Source organism: Manis pentadactyla, chromosome 6 (assembly GCF_030020395.1).
Source record: "Manis pentadactyla isolate mManPen7 chromosome 6, mManPen7.hap1, whole genome shotgun sequence".
NCBI classification, from domain to species: Eukaryota; Metazoa; Chordata; class Mammalia; order Pholidota; family Manidae; genus Manis; species Manis pentadactyla.
In genome coordinates, this window is record NC_080024.1 from 41,365,036 (window position 1) to 41,387,866 (window position 22,831).

A 22,831-nucleotide genomic window follows, 5' to 3' on the forward strand; every position below is an offset into this window, starting at 1 on the left:
GCAAGGGAAACAAAATTAAAAATGAACAAGTGGGACCACATCAAACTAAAAAACTTCTGTACATCAAAGGATACCATCAGCATAACAAAAAGCCATCCTACAGTACTGGAGAATAAAATCATAAACAACTAATCTCATAAGGTGTTAACATCCAGAATATATAAAGACCTCATAAGGCTCAATACCCAAAAAATATATAACCATGATTAAGACATGGGCAGAGGACCTGAACAGACACTTCTCCAACGAAGAAATATGAATGGCTAACAGGCACATGAAAAAATGCTCCACATAACTAATCATGAGGGAAATGCAAATTAAAACCACAATGAGATATCACCTCACACCAGTTAGGATGGCTACTAACCAACAGACAAGAAACAATGGCGAGTATGTGGAGAAATGGGAAGCCTCCTACACTGTTGGTGGTAATGTAAATTGGTGCAACTGTTCTGGAAAGCAGTATGGAGGCTCCTCAAAAAACTAAAAATAGAAATACCATTTGACCCAGTAATTCTACTCCTAGGAATTTACCCAAAGAAAACAAAACCCTGATTTGAAAATTGCCACACTATTTGTAGTAGCCAAGATAAGAAAGCAACCCAAATGTACATCAATAGATGAATGGATAAAGAAGATGTGGTACATACACACAATGGATGTTATTCAGTCATAAAAAGAAAAGAAATCCTGCCATTTACACCAATATGGATGGATCTACAGAGTATTATGCTCAGTGAAATAAGCCAGGCAGAGAAAGACAGATACCAAATTATTTCACTTATTTGTGGAGTAGGAAAACACAAGGAACAAAACAGCAGTTGATTCATAGACACTGATAAGGGACTAGCGGTTACCAAGGGAGAAGGACTGGGGATGAGGGGAGGGGGAAGGGGATTAGAGGCACAAGAATTCACACTCACAATATAGGTTGGTCATGGAGACAATAGTACAGCACAGAGAATACAGTTAATAATTCTGTAACACCTCACTACACTGATGGACAGTGACTGCACTGGAGCGGGTGAGGACTTGATAATATGGGTAAATGCTGAACCACTGTGTTACGTATTTAAAACCAACATAAAACTGTATATCAGTGATACTTTAATAAAAGAAAGTAAGAAAGAGGAAATGAGAGGAGAGGAGAGGAGAGAAGAAGAGAGGAAAGAGGAAAGGAAAAGGAAAGGAAAGGAGGAAGGAAGGAAGAAGGGAAGGAAGGAAGAGAAAAAGGAGGAAGGAAGGGAGGGAGGAAGGAAGGAAGAGGGACTGACACTGTTACCCTTTAGCTTACTTTGCATGGTTCCAAAAGTCTTAACAGATATGACTGTACATGGAAAGCCACTTAACTGAGTTTTGTTTCCTAAACTACAAAATAAAATGGATATACTAGATGATCCTTATGGTCCTCCCCAATACTAGAAGTGTTATTGTCATCATCACTCTGGCCAATTTTCTCTAATTTCCATAAACACATCATTTATATGGTATCTGTCAAACCAGCTACTCTCTAAACTCATAAATTTTTTTACTTCAATCACAGTTATAAATCCAGCTTGCAAACTTATCTTTTTGGGCAACAAAATAGTTCACTTACATTTAATGTCTAATTTCTGATTTTTCTTGAAAAACTAGCAAATCAGACTATTGGAACAATAATCTGACACAAGCCAGTTAGCAGCTGTCCCTTTAGAAACTGCATGTAAGGTCCAGCTTACCAGAGTCCTCAGCTAGTTTGCTTTACAGATTTATGTTACCTGACTGCATAGTACAAGTATCTGAGTTTGCTCACCAGATTTACAAAGAATGTATGGTCACTCACATCTACCTCAATGACTAAACCTTTTAGTTTGTATATCTAAATATATTTCCCAATAGCAATTTATTAATGAAATTTAGACTATGAAATGCTTTGTTGGTTGTTTATTCAAAAGAACTACAATAATTCTTATACCTGTACTCTTTTTCTTAGTAAGACACAAAAAAATTAATAAAACACTGCAATTTCAGTTTCAACTAGGAATTTCAAGTTAGGTTCCATTTAAACCTATAATTTACTCATTTCCTAACCCCTGACATGGTTTTAAGCCATTTAAAACCTTTTAACTTTACCAGCTTAAAAATGGAAGAACAAGTGAGATAACATCTAAGTCTGTGAAGAATCAGAAAATAATACTTAGTTGTGTCTAACGAAGAATGTATTATATAACAAAATCTGAGATATTCATTGTTTACTAACCTTTTTAAAAAACTATCAAGCTAGATATTTCTGTAGGCATTTCCATACAAAGCAAAAACTAACCATACACTCAAAAAAGAATTAAAAGGAGGGTCTCAAAGAGATATTTGTACACCTGTGTTCATAGAGCATTATTCACAATAGGGAAAAGGTGGAAGCAACCCAAGTGTGCATCAATGGAAATGGATTAATAAAACGTAGCATATATAAACAGCATAATATTATTCAGCCTTCAAAAGGAGAGAAATTCTGACATATGCTTCAACATGGATGAACCACAGGACATATTACGCTAAATAAACTAGTCATAAAAAGATAAATACGATGTGATTCTCTTATATGAGATATCTAGTGTAATCTAATCCATAGAGACAGAAAATAGAATTCTGTTTAACAGGGGCTGAAGAGAGGAAGAAATGAGGGGTTTTTGTTTAATGGGTACAGATTTTCAGTTTTTAAAGATGAAAATAGTTCTGGATATTGGTTGGCCAACAATATGAATGTACTTAACATTACTGAGCTTTACATTTTAAACTGGTTAATTAAGATGAAAAAATATTAAATGTATTTTAACTCAAATTTTTAAAAATCTATACATGGATGTTTAAAAACAAAAGTATGTACCTGTGGGAAGGGAGAAAAAGCAAGAGATAATAATATGAAAAAAGGTAATAAAAATTATGTTTCAAAATCACAAAAGAAAGAAAAAAGCCAACTAAATGTAACATCACAAAAGTAGCAGACAGTTGTAAAATTCGGTAGGAAAGGAAAACACTTCCAGAATGTCTGAGTAAGGATCTCCAAAAAACTGCTCCTTCATGAAAGCAATGAAATGCCAGAAAATTGTCAAAATGAACTTCTGCAATTCTGAAAATTAACAAAAGGCTTACAACACTATGAGGATGATTTCAAGAATAATGGCTGAATTTCAGTAAGAATAGTGAGAGCTGTGGCATTTTAGTTTTCCCCATTTCCATCTCTATCCCCAGTATCATAGTACTCTTGAAAACCAGCATCCTTGCAGCCACAGAGACTGAGAAAACCGGTTCTCTGGAAGTCACAGGAGAGGGCAGAATGGGTTTAGAGTTCCCCAAAAAGGCCCTATAGCAGATAACTGTCACTAAATAACCTGGCAGTTATGTGAAAAAGCCCCATTCTCAGGGCTTCTGTTTATTGGACCTAACTCAGAGCTCACTCAGTGTAAAAAGTTCTAGTTCACAGCATTTGTTGAAAACAATTAGCTACAATTGTTTAACACTGCAGATGTCTATGACAGCAATACCAACTGGGGCAAAAAAACGGCTGGCTGAAAAACTTAAAAGGAAGATCTGTGGAATGAGATGTCCACAGCAGGACTTGAAAAGCTCTGACATATTCCTTTGGATCTAGAAGGCCACATGTACGTGCAGCATTATGAGCATATTATAAGAAATATATGAGAAGCCCATAATCTTTTACCTCTGGCTGACCTTAAGGCTGTAGGCATGCAGGAAATGAAGGATAAGGCAGATTTCCTGGCTGTATGTTGAAGGTGTGCCTCAACATGCACATAAATCCTCTCAGCAAAGACTGAGAGACTTAATGTTCCCCAGGATTTAAGGAAATCTCTGTTGAATATTAGCCAGCAACTGAGATAAGTAAACAGAGGCTTCAGTAGCCACATGTGACAAAGGATATAGACTTCACAGAATTTATTCAGAAAAGTCAGTAAATGAACAAACAATAACAAAGAGCAAAAATACCAAATTCTGGAGAGGGAGGGGAATCTGGTTTTCAGAGTTGCCATGTTATTTGAAATATCCACTTTCCAACAAAAACATGCAACACTCACAAATAAACAGGAAGGTATAGCCCATACACAAGAAATAAAGTAGTAAATCAAAATATAACCTTGAGAAGCCCAGATTTGGGGCATAATAGACAAAGATTTGAAAAAGCTATTATAAATATGCTCAAATAACTAAAGGAAACATGTTTAAAGAATTAAAGGAGAATGTGAAAATAGTATTTCACCAGAGAATATCAATGTAGAGATAAAAGTTATTTTAAGAAAGAGCCAGATTAAAATTCTAGTACAATACCTGAAATGGAAAATTCACTAGAGGGGTTCAATAACAAATTTAAATAAGCAGAAGAATCAGTGAACTTGAATATAAGTCAATTGAGATTGTTCAGTGTTAGGAACATAATAAAGAGAAATTAACAAAACCTTAGAGAACTGTGGAACAACAGACACTGTATTAATATATGTGAACTGGGAGTCCCAGGAGAGGAAAAAAGACAGAAAGAATATTTAAAGAAATAATGGTTAAAAAAACTTCCCAAATCTGGTGGAAACATTAATCTATAAACCAAAAAAGCTCCACAAAGTCAAATTAGGATAAACTGAAAAGAATCCACACCAAGACACATCATAGTCAAAATGTCAAAAGACAAAGAGAGAAACTTGAACAAAAAGGAAAGAATGTCTCATTACATACAAGTGATTCTCAGTAAGATTAATAGTTTATTTCTCATGAGACTCTATAAAGTCCAGAGGGCAGTGGAATAACATATTCAAAGCAGTGAAATAAAAAAGCCAATTAAGACTTCTATGTCCAGCAAAATTATCCTTAAAAAATGAAGGAGCGATTAAGACATTCCAATATAAACAAAATCTGAATGAATCTGTCACCACCACAAATCTCTCCTGTAAGAAATACTGAAGGGAGTCCTTGAGACTGAAATGAAAAAATACCGAACATTAACACAAACCTAAATGAAGACATAAAGAGAATCAATAAAGCTAACTACATAATTAATTGTAAAAGGCAATATAAATGTATTTTTATAACCCTTTTCTATTATCTGATTTAAAAACAACTACATAAGGCAATAATTATAAAAGTATATTGACAGGCCCATAATGTATAAAGCAAGGAATGGAGTGACTTGAAGTAAAGTTCTTATATGCTTTTGAAATTAAATTGAAATTCTTCTGAACTAGATTGTTTTAAATTAAGAAGTTAATTGTTATCCCCAGGATAACCACTAGGAAAATAACTCCAAGAAATATCATAACAATATTATCAGGAATGGCAGAGTAAAGGAGTAAAGGCCTGTTAAAATTATCTTTTCCAGAAAACCAACAACAAGGGAATTAATGGCACACTAGAGAATATATACTTAATACAAGATAAGGCAGTAATGGAGGAATTGAGGAATAAAAAGTATATAAGACATACAGAAAAACCAATAGCAAAAAGGCAGATATATATCCATCTGGCTATCAGTAATTACATTAAATGTAAATAAAATTCAATATGCCAAACACTCTAGTTAATAAACACTATAATCAAAAGGCAGAGATTGGCAGAATATATTTTTTTAATTATCCAATTATTTGTCATCTAAAAGAGACACTTTAGATTTAGAAATACAAATAGGATGAAAATAAAAGGATGGATACCATACAAACAATAACTAGAATAAGGATTGGAGTGGCAATACTAATGTCAACTAATATCAGACAAAATAGACTTTAGGACAAAACTTGTTACTACATAGAAAGTAGGACATTTTGTAACAATAAAAGAGTCAGTTCAAATGGAAAACATATGATTATAAATACATATGTACCTAACAACAAAGCTGCAAAATACTGAGTAAAAACTGACAGAGTCGAAGGGAGAAATAGACAATAGAATAACAATAGTTGGCAACATCAATACTGCACTTACCATAATGGATATAACAATTAAAATATCAACAAGATAGGTATGCACAAAATCACAAAGATGAAAAAAATATGTAGCTGGACTTCTTCAAAATTACAAACATTTATACTCCAAATGATACTATCAAGAAAGTAAAAAGACGATACACAAAATAGAAAAAATGTTTTCAAGTCATATATTTCACACAGGTGCAATATTCAGAATATAAAAAGAATTCACAGTACAACACAGAAATAAAAAGATAAGTAACCCTATTTAAAAATTAGTGAAGACTTTGCATCAACATTTCACCCTAGAATATATACAAATGGCCAATAAGCATTATGAAAACATGCTCAACACTGTTAGCCAATAGGGAAAAGCAACAATGAAATACCACTTCATACCCACTAGGATGACTAAAATAAAAAATAAAATAACAAGTGTTGGTGAGAATAGGGATGGAATTGGAACCATCATACATTACTGATTGGAATGTAAAATGTTGCACTCATTTTGGAAGACTGTTCGGAAGATCCTCAGAATGATAAACACAGAGTTACCATATAACTCGGCAACTCCACTCCTTGGTGTATACTCAAAATTGAAAACACATAAATAAAACCTTTACACAAATGCTTATGGCAGAATTATTCATAATAACCAAAAAGTGAGAACATCTCAATGTCCCATCAACTGACAAATGGATAAACAAAATGTGGTATATGCATACAATACAGTTTTATCTGGCTATAAAAAAGAATGACATACTGATACATGTTACAATATAGATGAACTTTGAAAACATTATGACAAATGAAAGATATTAGCCACAAAATACTACATATTATATAATTGTGCTTTTATGAAATGTCTAGAATAGGCAAATCTACAGAGACAGAAAGTAGAATAGTACTTGCCAGGGGTTGGGGGCTGGGGAAATGGGGAATGACTGTTAATGGATACAGGGCTTCCTTTGGGGATGATGAAAAGGTTCTGGAATTACATAGTGCTGATAATTGCACCACTTTGTAAATATGCTAAAACTGACTGTATTGTACACTTTTAAATGGTAAATTTCATGGTATGTGAATTATATCTCAATAAAGCTATTTTTTTTAAATCAGTGAGGAAAATGACTAGCTACAGTATGACTTACCAAGATAGAAAATAAATTATATTTTATCTTATTATCAACTCAGGTAAACAAACATTCATGGACCCAGACATAGAGAGATGCTGGGAATGCAAAGATAAATAATAAACAGTTCTGACCTTTGAGGAACATATATTTTAACAGGAAATAAAATCAATGATAAATCTATGGAAAGAATTTTGATTTGATTCCTTCCCCTAGTTTTCACTCTCAAAATGTATAAAATACTAATTTTATCCTGACAGACTCTAATTGAATTTTCAATTCCAACAAATTTTAAATAGAAGCAGGCATCCAAATTCAACAACCAGATACTAAAGATATAACTCAAATTACATCTCAAGTCACACTTCTCTCCCAGCACAAGAAAGTCCAAGTTATAATCCAGCCCTGACTGTCCTGTTGCAGTGTGTAACCCTAGTGTGTGGGAGCCAAGAAATTTCCGTGTCTCTGTTTCCTCACCTTCATCCAAACCCCATGCTTATGTCCCTTTCAGGTTTTACAGGACCTAAGTTATTCCTGCAGGCAACTAACTCAAACACCATTAGTTACTGAGGTTCTTCAGATACATATTTTGTCAGGTCATCAAAATAAATGCAGCCCCCTTCTTTTACGCCTTCATATTTCTTTTAGTTAGTAAAGAAGTAGAATGGTCCCTTCCAGGACCAAAGCTGCTACCTGTGTTTGATGCACTGCAAAAGCCAGACACTGATGCCACCTCATATGTTCTATTTCTCCAGAACAGAGGTTGCAAAACAGATGCAGGCACCATATGAATTTTGTTTGGCCTGTGCTATTCTAAAGACATTTTAATTACCAACATATTACACTAAAAAGATGTTTTACATATAAACTTAGATTTTTAGCTTCATTTGAAAAATCTGAAATTTGGCCATGCTGGACCCAAATTCCCATGTGGTAATAACTGAGTGAGCTGACTTGTGACATCTCCTCCCCCTCTGCTAAGAATGCTTCTCCACAATCCTTGCCACTACACAAGGTTTAAGGCACAGCACATCAGCTGCTTTTATTTGTGACCTACTGCCTCTGGAGGGACTGGGTTTTGAAAGAACTCCAAATCCAGAGAGTTCAAAGTTGTTTGCAATCACAAAGGGACTTCTTCTTAAAGACCTCTTCCCCTATCTTCAGTTTTAGGTTTAGAACATGGACATATTCTCTACCTTTGCCAAGCTCTGCTAGTTTCTTACTCCAACAACTGCTTTAAATTCCTGTAACCACCATCATGCCTAGGATCTAAGTGCCACACACTTACCTAAATGCCTCCAGGACACTTCCACAGAGGCATCCTCTGGCCTGGAAGCTCCTACATTTAGCAGCCACTACGGAAAGCACTAAGGATGTCATCCATAGACTGGTGACATTTTCATTTCCAGACTTACTTCTCTTTGAAGATAAATGTTCCTCCCAAATTTTTGATTCTTGTGAGTTAAAACAATCCTTCCCAAACTTCACTGTGCACGTAACACTTCTGGGGATCTTGTTAAAATGCAGATTCTGATTTAGTCGGTCTGGCATGAGGCCTCAGATTCTGTATTTCCAACAAGCTTCCATATGATGCTGACACCACTGGTCTGTGGACCCCACTTTGAAAAGCAAGGAGCTCGAAGACTTCCAAAGGAATAAAGATGTTCCTAAGATGAGAATTATCTGAATGAATCAGACCTCCAATACTTGACTTTCTGCCATTTTAAAACTACAAAAATGTTCATCTTTGAGCATCTGCCAACTCAATATCTGATTTATATAAATAACAGCATTTTATATGGTCCGTGAGAAAGAAACAGATGGTTCCTTCAGCCATTAGGCAACTGATTATTGTACATTCACTCCATGATCAATAGTAGGCATTATACAGAAGGGTTGGCCAAGTTTCCATATGCCCAGAGTCCTTAAAACCTAGTTGGCAAAAAGACTGATAGGAAACAAAATAGTGTACCATTCAAAGCAGCAGATGATTACCATCTTTAAAATAGTGATTATCAATAGTGATTTAAAACAGTGAAATAAAATAGTGATTCCCAAAAGGGTGTCATATCAGCATCTGGGGGAAAGATCAAACCAAACCCACTTCCCTCCACCCCCTCTGATCATACTACTCACACTACACACCCCACCCTTACTGTCAATCATGGACAAAGGAAGCTACAGTCACTTCTAGGACTGCCATATTCTTCAGAAAAGTAATGTGGGGAAAAGAGGATGACAACCAGTCTTTTAAACTGTATATAGAAAGGCAATGGAGATATGGGGCCAGTAAGAGGAAGTGGAATTGGTGGGCATTCCAGGCAGGTGATGCTTCCTGTCATGAAAGTACTGAGATAGAGATGAGGCAGGGGCATTTATGGGGTGGAAAGAAGACTTGCCTAATTAAAGTAAACCAGAGAGCCCCACTCACCAGCACCCATTCTGAGTAACAGAATCATGACCTCCTAAGAACTTGATGACCACCTGTCAAGAACATTAAAGAGGTATTTCTTCACAGGAGTGCTGAACTAGTTTGCCTCTCAGGTCCTTTCCCATTTTCCTCAGCTACAAAACACAATTTCCACTTTCCTCGAACACGTTAATTTTCACCCGAATCACTTGCTTTGCCTGCTGTTCATGGGAAGTGAGTGAAGAGAATGTGGATATGTAAAAGTCCCTATAAATTTAAGAAAAACATAAATTGCTTCATCAGGTAAATTTCTATTGCTGCTCAGCATCCCTGCTTTTTGGGGATTGTTCTCATAGGTCTTATTTTCAACTCTGTCATCTATCATCTCTGTGACTCTTCTCTAAACCTTGTCCAAACTATCCTCATCTCTTCACACAGGCAGGTGATGAATCACACTTCAGGCCTTCCCTGACCACTCCATCTAAAGGAAGTCTCAGTCATACTCCATTCTCAATCCAAGTCCCCCACTACAAAGCATCTACACACTTCCAACTGTATTTTTTCATTTGTTATATGAAAATTTCAAAAGTATATTCAGAAGTTGATATAGATCAGAAGTTAGTATTATAGCAGCCCATATACTACCATCCAGATTTAACAAATGTGAACATTTTTGCCTCATTTGCTTTGAATTATATATTTATTCATCTTATCTCTGCCACCTGTTTCCTACTAGATTCCCTGTTATATCTAGGCAGGGCTATGTCTAACTATTAACCTATTTTATACTTATCACTTAGCCTACAGCCTGGCACATATAAGGCTCTCAATGCTTGTTCAATGAATAATGCATGAATGGTTTCTGCCCTAGAATTAAATAATGGCCATCAGTATCGAAAAGGTATTATTAGACAAAAGACAATTCCATCTTTATTTTAGTTCCAAAAAAAAAGGAAATGGATCTTTACTGAAGAATGAGGGTGTCTTGCCAATGGGTTTCAACCTGGGCAAGTTCGATATGGATTCAGTGAGACCGAGGAATGACAATGGAACGCTCTTGGGGTGAAAGGGTTTATTACCCAGCTTGTTTTCCCAGAGATAGGTCGCGGACTAGAATTACATCTGCACCCAACAGTCTGCAGGTCTGTAATCCTCCTTTGTCTCTCTGCCTCAGCCCAGAGTATATAGTGACAAGTCAATAATAGCTTATTGCCTACAGGTGCAGAAGCAGTAGCCTAGCAGCAGGTCAGTTACATCATCAAGTAGTTTAGGTTCAGGTGAGGATCCTGGCCACAGGAACCTTCGCTGTATCCACAGAGGGTTCAAATGCAAATGTGTGCTATAATCGGACAACACACATTAGAGTGGGTTAGCTGAGCAAGGACCAGAACTTGCCTTCCATTGTCCCTCTTGCCCCAGGGAGCACATTCACCTATTTAAAGGCAAGGAGATACAGGAGATGAGCTTGCAAAGTTTCTTCTCGTCTAAAGATGCCAACTCAATGCCTTAAAAAGGAAAGAATAAAGGTAAAGAGGAAAGAAGAAAAGGAGAGAGGGAGGGAAAGAGGGAGGCCTATGCAAAGAGAATCCGACCCACTACAGAGCATGTATTTTTTCTAAGTTAGGTCAGGGGCAATATAGAACATATCCTGAAAACTTCTGAATATTAAGTCCACTTGTTTAAAATACAGCCAAGCCTAGGGTAATAGTATATGAAAGGTCAGGTCCAGTTGTTAGACCCAGCCACCTCCTTCTACCTGTACCCCCACCACTCAACATCTTAATGCAAACTCCAAAAAGCCTAAGTTCCTCCCACCATGGTTCTCTACATGCTTTCAGATACCAAATATGCACTTGTACTCTCTCCCCGTCAAAATTACTGGGTCTAAGTTCTACTTTTTTGTGCTCTTATTCTTCCAACAGGTCACTGAGAGCAAATATATGTAGTATTTAAAGGACTGTCCATTACTGAAAATATTACCTTCTTAACCCTTTATGGTCAATGTGGACCTCCAACTCTCTATAATGAAAAAATTTCTTTGACCTAAGATGGTGGCAGACTCTTTTATGTATTAACAATTTTTCCTTCCCTCCCTGTTCTTGACATGGTTTACCACAGACAGACTATTACTAACGTACACCACTTGATGTATGAGAAATTGATTCTAATCAGTTTCACAAAGAAACACTTTTCTTACTTCACAGATAAAATATTATATGAGTGCCTTTCCCCTAAACAGCCAGCACACATCCCATGGAAAAGTGGTCTTGCATTCCCTGCCCACCACTGCACAGCATACTCGTACACTTAGGGGCCACAAACTGGCTGCATTCAGTTGTCACTCTTCCTTTTTACCATCTTTTTCAAAATCAGAAGGCACCACATCTTCCCTGTGGAGCCACAAGTAGACTAGCTTCTAGGTACAACTTCTTGTCTTCGCACAACCATCACCTCCTCATCTGAATGGCAAACTAGTGCTCTGTTAGTCCTGCCCTCTGAGCACTTCAGAATTACCAGAAGAAAAACCTCTTCCCACATAGCCTGAGTTTTTAGCGATAAATGAATAAAGCATCACCAAGCACTCCTCCCTGAACAAATGCCAAGAGCTGATTCATTCTCAGCATGACATCAGTGGTTCATGCAACCATAGAGAAAATATCTGCTAGCATGTACTTGATAGTAATTGTCCTTCCACACTCTACTCCACTGATACTATGCAACAGCCAACCATGTCATTTGACAAAAGAATTCTGTCAGTAACGTCTTGTTTCTGTTTAAGGATAATGTTTGTCTTAACTTTCCAGCTGATTTTCCAAGTATCCCCTTAATATGCAACTCAGTCTTATTTTTGCTATAAGGATCCTTTAATGATGCTGCTAAAGTTTCAGTCTCTTACCGACCTTTAGCAATATAATTTATTGATTTTGTAATGGAAAGCATTGTTGTGTGCCTGTCCTGGGAAACGTCACAGTATAACAGAGAAGCCACTGTGCTTTGTTTGAAAATGACACCAAAACATCCATGGCTTCATGCCACCTTTGGACAACGTTTCACAACAGGCAATAACTAAGGGATGAGGAGCAAATGGTAAACCAATAAAAAACATCTTGAGATAGTCATCGTCATACTTCCATTTGCACTCTTCCATTTCAGCCACTGTTTTGAAATCATCATCTCATGAATTCCCTAGTTTTTACATATACAGATTCACATTTTATATTTGCAGTGGGATTTATTTCTCTATGTTTGACATTCTAAACTCACTATTATTTCCATTACTATTATTACACTTCAATGAACCTCTTTTAAGCCACTGATTTATTTTTGTGAAATAAGGATATAATGGAAGACCAGCAACAGCCAAAAGAAAAAAAAATACTATTTTAATATATAAACAATAAGCAAATGACACAAAAAGTATATTAACCAAGATAAAGTATACCTTTTATGAAAAGTAAGCTATAGTGAATAGCATCGGCTTCATAAAAGAAACACAATTTCTTGATATTAAAATGAGTTTTGAGAGCACACTGGAATTTCTGCTGAAATCATTGTTACTCCCACATGTCAAAGTCCTACATGCTCTGCCACTCCTACACCACCTTTCTGATCTCATTTTCAAAAAGCCACACACACACACACACACACACACACACACACACACACACACACACGTCACTCCACCCCATCATGCTGGTCTTCTTGCTAATCTTTGAACATATTCAAACACATTCTCATCTTGGGCCTTAGCACTGGCTGTTCCCTCTGCCTGGAACACTCCCCCTCAAGTACCTGCATGAATACCTTCATTCATCTCCTTTTAATTCTTTCCTTAAGGTCTCTTTCTCTATGGAGCCTACTCAACCGTATTTATCCTATTCTGTTTTCTCTTTCTCTAAAAGCACTTACCTCCTTCTAGCATACTATATAATTTACCTATTTATTTGTTTATTATCTGTCTCCCACTCCCACCCCTCCACCCCAACAGAATGAAAACTTCACAAGGTTAGAGATCTTTATTTTATTCATTGGTATGTCCCGAGCACCTAGATAAAAAACTGACTTATAGAAAGTTCTCAATAAATAGTAGTTGAACAAATGAATGAAATTTTTTCACTGCTTTTCTTTTCCAGCCACCAAATTGTGGATCTTTGAGAATTCAACAGAAAATGGAGAGCCATCAAAGGTTTATAACAAGAGAATTATAGAACAGGTTGGTATTAGAACCATATAAGGTCAGGAGATGATTACAAGTTTAGAAAGGCTGGACACAGAAAGTTTAGTTAAAAAGTCAATCCATGAAAGAGATGATGAAAGCCACAATTTTCCAAATAACTAGTCCTTCATGAGTGGTTTATTCAACCCTACATATATAAATATATATATTTCAACATGCCTATATATACAGGCACATGCATAAACATTTATTTTGAGCAAATCTAAAAAAAGCTAAGGACATTTTTCCATCATATGGGTATTCTTCGTATAATAACTACTGACTTGGACATTGGTTAAGACGACCATGTACATCACAGGTTTCTGGGATACTCCCACATTATACTTATTGATCAGGTGCCCCTTCTAGTTTAGTACTTGCTTTTACTCTCAAAAGTGTCCTTCTCTGGACAAAAAAATTACATGGTCATCATACTTAGGAAAGAGACACATAAATTTATTTAGGCATGCTGACCAAGCTTTTGAGGATTTTAGTAGAGTGAGAAAGGAGAAGGTGACAGCCATAATTAATTGTAACACCTAAAGGCCAGCACTGCAAGTGAACTATTTCAAACAGGCAATTCTTTAGCAAAGGAACACCGTGACTGTTGCAGAAGTAGGTGCCACAAGCTTCAGATATTTAGCTTTGGAACCTAAATCCCTACCAGATCACCTGCACAGTCTCAAATCTCCATGAGAATTTTCACACAGTGAGCAGGCACACCAAGTTTTCTCTGCAAGCCCTCTGTGCAAAAACTGAGATCCAAACCCAAGACTGGTGTCAGAAGTTAGAACAGAAAACAAAGGCTCTTCTATTATCCTGTAGCCCAGAGAGCTTGGAAACTAGGAGAAAGTGGAGTTAAGTCTTTATAACAACACTTGTGTTCTGAACTCTCAGTAAATATCCAAGAACTGGTCCAAACACTAGATCTTGAAACTTGGGTTCACATCTGTAAGAGCCATGCATCCATCAGGTCTGCAAACAGGTTTTGTTGAAACTGCCCTCCCTAGTCACAGTTGTCCCAATTCATGTGATCCCTAGGTAAATGGGCAAGGCTCAATTCTTACTGTTCTTGAAGACAATAATAACATAGGTTTAGAACCATAGCAGACACTTAACAACTAAGGATAAAAGTATTTTATTTCCTATATATGTAAATAGATAAGAAATCAATGACCTTCTTTTTATCATCTGTGCTATTTCTTTCTTCCATATGCATTTTCCAGTTTACTTTCTTTTTACCTTTTTTATCCTTGCATTTAACAAATGAAAAAATGAAATAAAGAAAGACTCAAGTCTCTGGTCAGGAGAAGACGGTAAAGAAAACAGTCAGTATTCCTTAATATTTACCACGACTGCATCATCTAAACCAGGGCACTTTTAAATATGAAAGGAGATGTATTTGATAATTAAGATAAGTCAACAAGAATAAACTGAGACTTGCAGGTAAACCAAGGGATCCCTTCTAATCCCTCTCAGATTCCCATACATCCTACGTGTAGAGAAGCAACCTGTGCCTCTGGTAGGTCAACCAAACTTCAAACATAGTCCTCTGTCTCTCAGGGCTGGCTTGGCTTTCCACGGTGGAGCTGCAAAGATTTTCACTCCATGCTGCCATTCCCTATCCAACAAACCTGTAGAACTGGTTCCATTTTTACCCAGGAAATCAGGCAACAACACACTAGAATATGGATACAGGCCAAGCCCACAGCAAGCCCCAGGCCTGGAGCCTCCAGTTTCTCTTACAGAAATACTTCACAAGAGAGACAGCAACCTGGTGAGAGGGTACACAGATAACAGCTACAGAGTTAACAAGTATTTTGAATGTTAGATCCTTTCATTGATGTCCTGGCACAAGACGAAACTGAACCAAACCCAAAGCCACCTCTCCTGCAAAACACATTCATCCAGAAGGGAAGGCTATAACTACAGCATCTGTCCTCAACTACAGGTAACAACTTTAGTTTTTTTTTGCCTTTTGCTGAGATCAGTGGAGCAAAAGGCTTTCAAGAGATTAAGAAAATATGTTTTTTCTCCCAAGATCACATTGCCCCAGTTAAGCAGAGCTAATGCTTATTTTTATCCTATACTTCCTGTTTAGAGGGATCAAACATTGCTCATGTTCTTTATTAAATTTAGGCCTATGGCTAGTGCTTATTAATTTGCTGGAATATTTTTCCCTTAGTTTCATAAAGAAGGAAGACCAATTTTGTAATCTTGTTGCAATCTAGAGCACATAAAAAACCTACAATGGTGGCAGGAGCAGAAAAGCTTCAGCTGGTTTATCTCAAAATGTTCATAAAGACTGATTTCTTCACTGACTCCAGTCATTCATAAAGACTGTGAAAGGCCACCCAATGCTATAACGGAGGTAAAGGTAAAGCAAACATCTTAGGCTGTTAAGTAATTATAGATGTTGAATACTATAGTAGCTGAGTCTGGGGGCAAATGCTAGGAGTTAAGAGAATCACCTGTCATGGAAATGTTGGAAGAAACTCCTTTTGAATTCATGCACATTGAACTAAAATCCTTCCAGCTAAGAGACACGATGAGCACAAGGGGCCTTTGTTAAAATGAACAAGAACTAAAAAAGTTTGACTTGTTTTCCCCTGTAAGTGGTGCAATAATATTAAATTCAAAGACATTTCTGTTAATGTAACTGTTCAAACTGCTTCGCATAACCACAAATGAGGCCAAAATGTGCCTAAAAATAAGCAAAACTAACAGCTTAATGTTGACTTTTTAAATGTTCAAAGGAAGAAAAAATTAACTGGTAAGGCTGTTGGATGGTAGCATTATAATGTCTCCTTTTGGGAGACCAAAATTATGTCTTCCCCACCCTCCACCAGCCTACCACACCTCCCAACATTGAAGTGGATCATTTCTGAAAATTACAATGACCCATTATGCTGGGTTTCTCTTGTGGCACGGATGCCATCTGTCTCCCATACTATATAAACAATCCCTGCAGGAATCTTCTCATGACAAAACAGATTAGCAAACTCCAGATTTTCACACCATTAATAGTGTCCCTATCCAGATTAGACCTCTTGCTTTAATAATTCCAGAGAGAAGCCTAATAACTGATTCTTCTTTGTTTATAGGTAATGTGTTACTTTAAAGATAACCTCTCAGAACAGACAGCCATCTGTTGGGAGGAGAGAGAAAGGAGAAGAAAAAAAAAAAGCTCTCTAGGCAACAAAGAAACGAACCCTTGAGGGAACAGAAGAAACAATAAAATGAAAATCCTACTTGTTAGACGAACGAATAATTAACGATAAAATCTTTTTCTTCTAAATAACAAAGTATAGAAAACTATTCAAAAAAAGACAAGTTTCACACCCTTTAGAAGGCATATGTACACCGAGAATTCAGAGTTCGTTTGTCTCTGGGACAGTGAAAGCAGAAACATACCAGGAAAGCTAAAGGCTCCCGGGAAGTTTGCCTACAGTTCACCTCTATCTACGATAAGCACAGATACTTGCCTCTTCTAAGTTTAATATCAACTGATGCCTTAACTGTGATCTCTCTCTATTGTCTCCAAAGACTTCCTACTCTAAGAGAAATAAACATGCTTGCGAAGAAATAAACACTTGAGCACGGCGAACGGAGGAAAAGACAAGGCGTGGAAGAGCCAGCGCGCTGCAGCTGCACGTCCTCGGAAACGTCTACGTCTAAATCTGCAGCCCCAGTTTCCTCCAGGCCCCAAGCCCAGCAGAGGATGTTCACAACACATTCCAAACCAGAAAGAAAATGAAGCCTCCTCTCCCACCAGTGATGCTCAAATGGATCCAAAAGTCTCAGCTCCCAGGGATAATTAAACCAAGAAACACGTCCGGTGTCTCTCACCCGTATTTCAGGACAGAGGAAACCGAAATGTCAAATGAATGACCGCGCCGGAGCGCGAGGGAGGAAAACAAAGCCACCTCCCGCTGGCCTGTACCTGCGGCACGAGGGCCGGGCGCGGGCCGCACTCTCACCTGGGGCTTGTCGCCCGCAGCGCCGGGCTGCGGATGCGGACAGGGCCGCGGGGCGGAGGGGAGCCCCGCAATCGACCGGACCCGCGGGCCAGGCTCCCTCCGGCCGGTCCGTGCGCGCCGCGGGGAAAGCAGGCGGCTGGTGACACTGCTGCGGCAGCCACTGCCACGGGGCCGAGGAATCCTGCGCTGCGGTCCTCGACCCCGGGACCCGAGGCAGCGACTCGGGAGACGCGGCGCAGGAGCGGAGCGTGCCCGGCGCGCCCCTCAGCGGCTCGTCCCGCCGCCCTCCGCAGCGGGCCGGATCCCGGTTCGCCTGCGTGCAGGCATCTTCCTTCCCTCCCCGCCACACTCGGAGCTCCTCAGCCGGCTCCGCGCCGCCGCCCACCGCCGGGTTACGCCGCGCCCCCCACGCGACCCGCCGATTGTGTCGAGTCAGCAGCTGCGGCGGCGGGGACGCGCGAAACCATGTCTCCCGCCCGCGCTCCGGAGGACGTCGAGAGTCCGGGCGCCGCGAGGAGGTGCACAGGAGAGCTCGGGGCCCGGCCGCGGCGCGTCCCCAAGCGGTCCGGCATCGCCCGGTTCCCCGCGGCTCGCTCTCCAGGCGTCGCCCTCGAGCAGCGCCTACGTCTCCCCATCTCGCCGCTCCCCGCCGGCTCGCCCGGCATCCCTTCCTCCTGCCGCTACCTACCTCCGGCCGGGCTGGCCGAGCGCCCGCCCCAAACCCTGCACCCCGGCCGTCGGAGGGCGAAGGGTCCGGCCCGCTCACCTCCGGCGGCGCCGGCGTCCCCCCCGCTAGACTCCTGGGTGGCATCTGCCCGCACGTCCCTGCGGGGCACTTGGCTGGGGGCTTCCTGCACGCTGGGGATCGGGGGAAGGGAGGCGGGGAGGATGGGCGGGACAGCCAGACCTTGGCCGCTGGACCTTCCTTGAGGAAGGTGCAGGAGAGCAGGGCGGGTGCAGCTGGGCGGAGGACGAATCCCGAGGCTGTGGAGGAGCCGGGGCTGCTCTCCTTCTGCGACACCGAAGGACATGAGGTTCTGAGTGGCGCCGCGGAGGAAAGAGGAGACCCTCTGAGGTCATGCAGGCAGGACTCTTCCTAAATCCCACCGCAAAGCAGGATGGAGGAGAGTCATGCCTCGGTTTCCCCAGCTGCAAAGGCAAGACGGTAATACTCATGTCACCTACTCGGGGTGTGGTCACGAATGAAAATGGATTCTTGAAAGCACTCTGAGCTACTTAGCTTAAAGAGGGCACTAAAATTAAAAATTACTGTATTGATACTTTAAGTTTTCTGTTTACTTCTGTAGCATATTCATTGACTCAGTCCCACTTAGGTGAAAGAATGAAAAATCTGGAATGTGATGATATTGCCCCATATGCATGGCATCTATCAGCTATGGAAAAGATTTACTCGATTTTATAGTTTAACAACTATAGCCATATGGGGCAAGCCCCAAAACATTGCCCCCCATATAATGGATATTCGTTATTTGGGGGCTTTTTAGTATGTGCTCTCAGTATTATCCATCTCTCTCTCTCTCTTCTGGTAAAAGAGATTCAGATTTCCTTTGGGAACTAGCCATCACTTTCCCCCAGTAATCTTGTGGTTCCAGGATACTGATATGCACTCCCTCATGCCCCAGAGCTGACCAGTCATATATTCCAGACCACGGTGACTGGTTCTGGGAGGGGCATATTGGTCCAGGAACTCAGTCCGGAGCTTTTGCTGAATCAGTTCCGAAAAAGCCTTTTAAACTAGGATAACCAATAACAGGTACCGCCAATGCAAGTTAATGAAGCCAATTTAAGAGAAAGAAAGCTGCGGAAGAGAAGATGATGTCTTTTGAGCCTTACAAGGCAAATATATCTGAAGTGAGCTCTACCCCTGAAGCCAATAAAGCCCTCTCCTCTTTATTTTCTCCAGTCAATTTCAGTTGTGTTCTGCCACCTGTTACAAAAAGCCCTGACTCATTATTCCCATGGACCTATCCATCCCAGGCATCATAGCTAGGCTGCTCTACAGAACTGATGAACCCCACACACATAGCGAAAAGGGGTGGGGGGGGACTTATTCTTGTTACTACTGGAAAAATAGTGATCCCAAGAGTTCCCACATGATGTTCTCTTTCTACAATTTGCTCTAGACCCAGCAACTCACCTGCAATCTTTAACCTCCTGAATTGACTGATCAGTGTTACAAGGTAGCTTTAAACAAAAAAAAAAGCATAAAAATAATACAGCTAAAACAGATCATTATAGTTGCCGTAGGTTAAAATCATTTTTTTCTCTCCCTTAAAAACAGCCCCATCTATCTTTAAAGTTTTCTATATATCAAGCATTAAACTTAAGGCTCAGATTAAATGCAAAATCATACTAAGTTTTCAGACTTGCAAAAGGATGTAAAAGTTAGGTTCGTTCCTACTGCACTCCCCACCCCAATCACCAGCACTAACCGATTTGGGTTCTCCCCTAGCCTCTTCTTCAACCATTGCCATAAAGTTTCTGGCCTAACATTAGAAAGTGATTCCTTATAGTCAAAATTCTTGTCACCTCACAGGACACCAACTACTAAAGACAGACTTTGAGTCACTTGCACTGTCTCTTACAAGATCTTTGGATGGCCCTTTGCTGCTTATCAGATAACAGTCTCCTGACCAACTCATTGTCCTACCTTGCCTCCTTGATATAAATGTGCTGAAGTTTGTGATCACTTCTCTTTTGCCAAAGCTCAAAACCCAACAGCAGGTTCCAGGAAACTTAAATTTCATCCCTCTCCCAACACCACAGGAGAGGAACTATAAGTGTGTTCATGTGGTCTTATATTTCTGTAAATGTTTCAAAAGTTAAATATTTTAATCTCCAAAGACTGCTGTCTCTTTTCATTTAACTTACCTTTGGTAATAATTTTCCTTGTGTCTGGAAGTACTGCAGTGGTTGCAGGCATTTTGGCAATCTGACTATGGGTAAATTGAGTTAGTTAAGTGGAATAAATGTATGTGTTTCACAGGACTTGCAGCTACAGTAACAGTAACACCTATTCCAGCTGCTTGAAGACCTTTCAACTGAATCACTTAGTGCTGTAACACAAAAGTAGAAGGGCTGGAGACTATATCAGCAAATGAATGTGTACTTCAGAAACCAGCACAGAAGTATATAAGTAAAGGGGTAGAAATGTGTGGATCCAGAACTAGCATATGGAAAACCCTCCCACATGTTATTCTTTAAATGTAAAAGAAATCTGATAGAGATTTTTCCCAAATTTGACAACAATCTTAAAAATGTACATGACTTTCCCAGAAATGAACTGTGGACTGGGAAGAAACTGTTCTAAACTATCAATAAGAAAAACAAAATTCAATCAGCTTTGCTAGTGGAAATACCTGTTAACTCCATAGAACAAAATATGACAAAATCATTTTCACATACAGAAAAAAATCAGAGTATACAACCAAAAACATAGGAAAAAGTAATGTAAAGGTATGTTAGGCAGTTAATTCATTTTTTTTTTAATCATGATATTTTTCTGTATTGGTGATATCTGACATGTGAATTTCTAAAAGTTTGTTGGTTCTTTGAAAGTATTAAAAATATTGATAAACCTTTAGCTAGAAGGACTGAGAAAAAAGTGAGAAGACTCAAATTACTAAAATCAGTAATGAAATGGGGACATTACTACAACAATAAAAAGGATTATGAAACAGTACTATGACAGAACCCAAGAATGGACTAACAGTTACCAAAGGGAAAGGGACTGGGGAGGATGGGTGGGAAGGGAGAGATAAGGGTGGGGAAAAAGAGAGGGGGCATTATGATTAGCATGTATAATGTGGGGGGGGGGCGTGGGGAGGGCTGTGCAACACAGAGAAGACAAGTAGTGATTCTACAGCATCTTACTACGCTGATGGCCAGTGACTGTAATGGGGTTTGTGGGGGGGACTTGGTAAAGGGGGAGCCTAGTAAACATAATGTTCTTCATGTAATTGTAGATTAATGATAACAAAATAAAATAAAATAAAATAAAAAGAAATATTGCAATAAAAAAGTTCAAACTTTCAAAAAACAAAAAAAGAGTACTATGCGTAGTCATACACCCAAAAAATCAATACCTAGATGAAATGGACAAATTTCTAGAAACGCAAAACCTACCAAGATCAAATCATGAAGCAATACAAAATCAAAAAAGATGTGTAACTCATACAGAGATTGAATCCATAATCAAAAATCTCCCAACAAAGGAGACTGTTGGATATGATGGCTTCACTGGGGAATTCTACCAAACATTTAAAAACTAATACCAATCCTACTCAAACTTTCTGAAAAACTGAAGAGAAGGAATGCTTCCTAACTCTATGAGGCTGGTATAATCATGATACCAAAGCCAAACAAAGATAGTACAAGAAAACTACAAACAAATATCCCTTATAAACCCTCAACAAAATATTAGCAAACAAAATTCAATAACATATTTAAAGGATTACATACCATGACCAAGTGGGATTTAGACATGGAATGCAAGGATTGTTCAACATATAAAAGTTGAGAGGGAAAAAAGTGAAGAAAATGAACATCAGATATATGATTAGCAAATACTTTACCCCATCCTGTTGGTTGTCTCAGAATGAAGGGAAAAAACATGATCACCTCAACTGATGCAGAGAAATTATTTGACAAAATTCAACACCCCTTCTTAAGAAAAAATTCAACACAATAGGAATAAAAGGAAACTATATCCACACAATAACAGCCATATGTTAAAAATTCACAGGAAACCTTATATGCAATGGGGGAAGACTGAAAGCTTTTTATCTAAGATCAGGAACAAGTCAAGGATGCCCACTTGTACCACTTCTATTCAACATAGTACTGGAAGTTCTAGCTGAAGCAATTAGGCAAGAAAAAGAAATCAAATGCACCCAAATTAGAAAAGAATAATAAAATTATCTGTTTGCAGATGATATGATCTTATATGTAGAAAACCCTAAAGACTCCACAAAAATAGCTATTAGAATAATAAGTGAATTCAGGAAAACATCAGGATGCAAAGGCAACACACAAAATCAGCTGCATTCCTATATACAAAGAACTCCTTGAAAAGGAAATTACAAAAACAATTCCATTTACAATAGCATTAAAAAAAACTTAAGAATTAA

The 22,831-nt window shown here is 38.9% G+C and overlaps 1 protein-coding gene across 2 annotated transcripts in view; it reads right to left on the reverse strand.

Annotated features, from left to right (window-relative positions):
- Nucleotides 1-18,502, reverse strand: part of HECW2 (HECT, C2 and WW domain containing E3 ubiquitin protein ligase 2) — a 343,025-nt gene extending 324,523 nt beyond the window's left edge. For both annotated transcript variants that reach the window (XM_057503729.1, XM_057503730.1), the window contains exon 1: nt 18,370-18,502. The gene's annotated coding sequence lies outside the window, so the exon portion shown is untranslated. The remainder of the gene's footprint in view (nt 1-18,369) is intronic.
- Nucleotides 18,503-22,831: the final 4,329 nt, after the last annotated feature.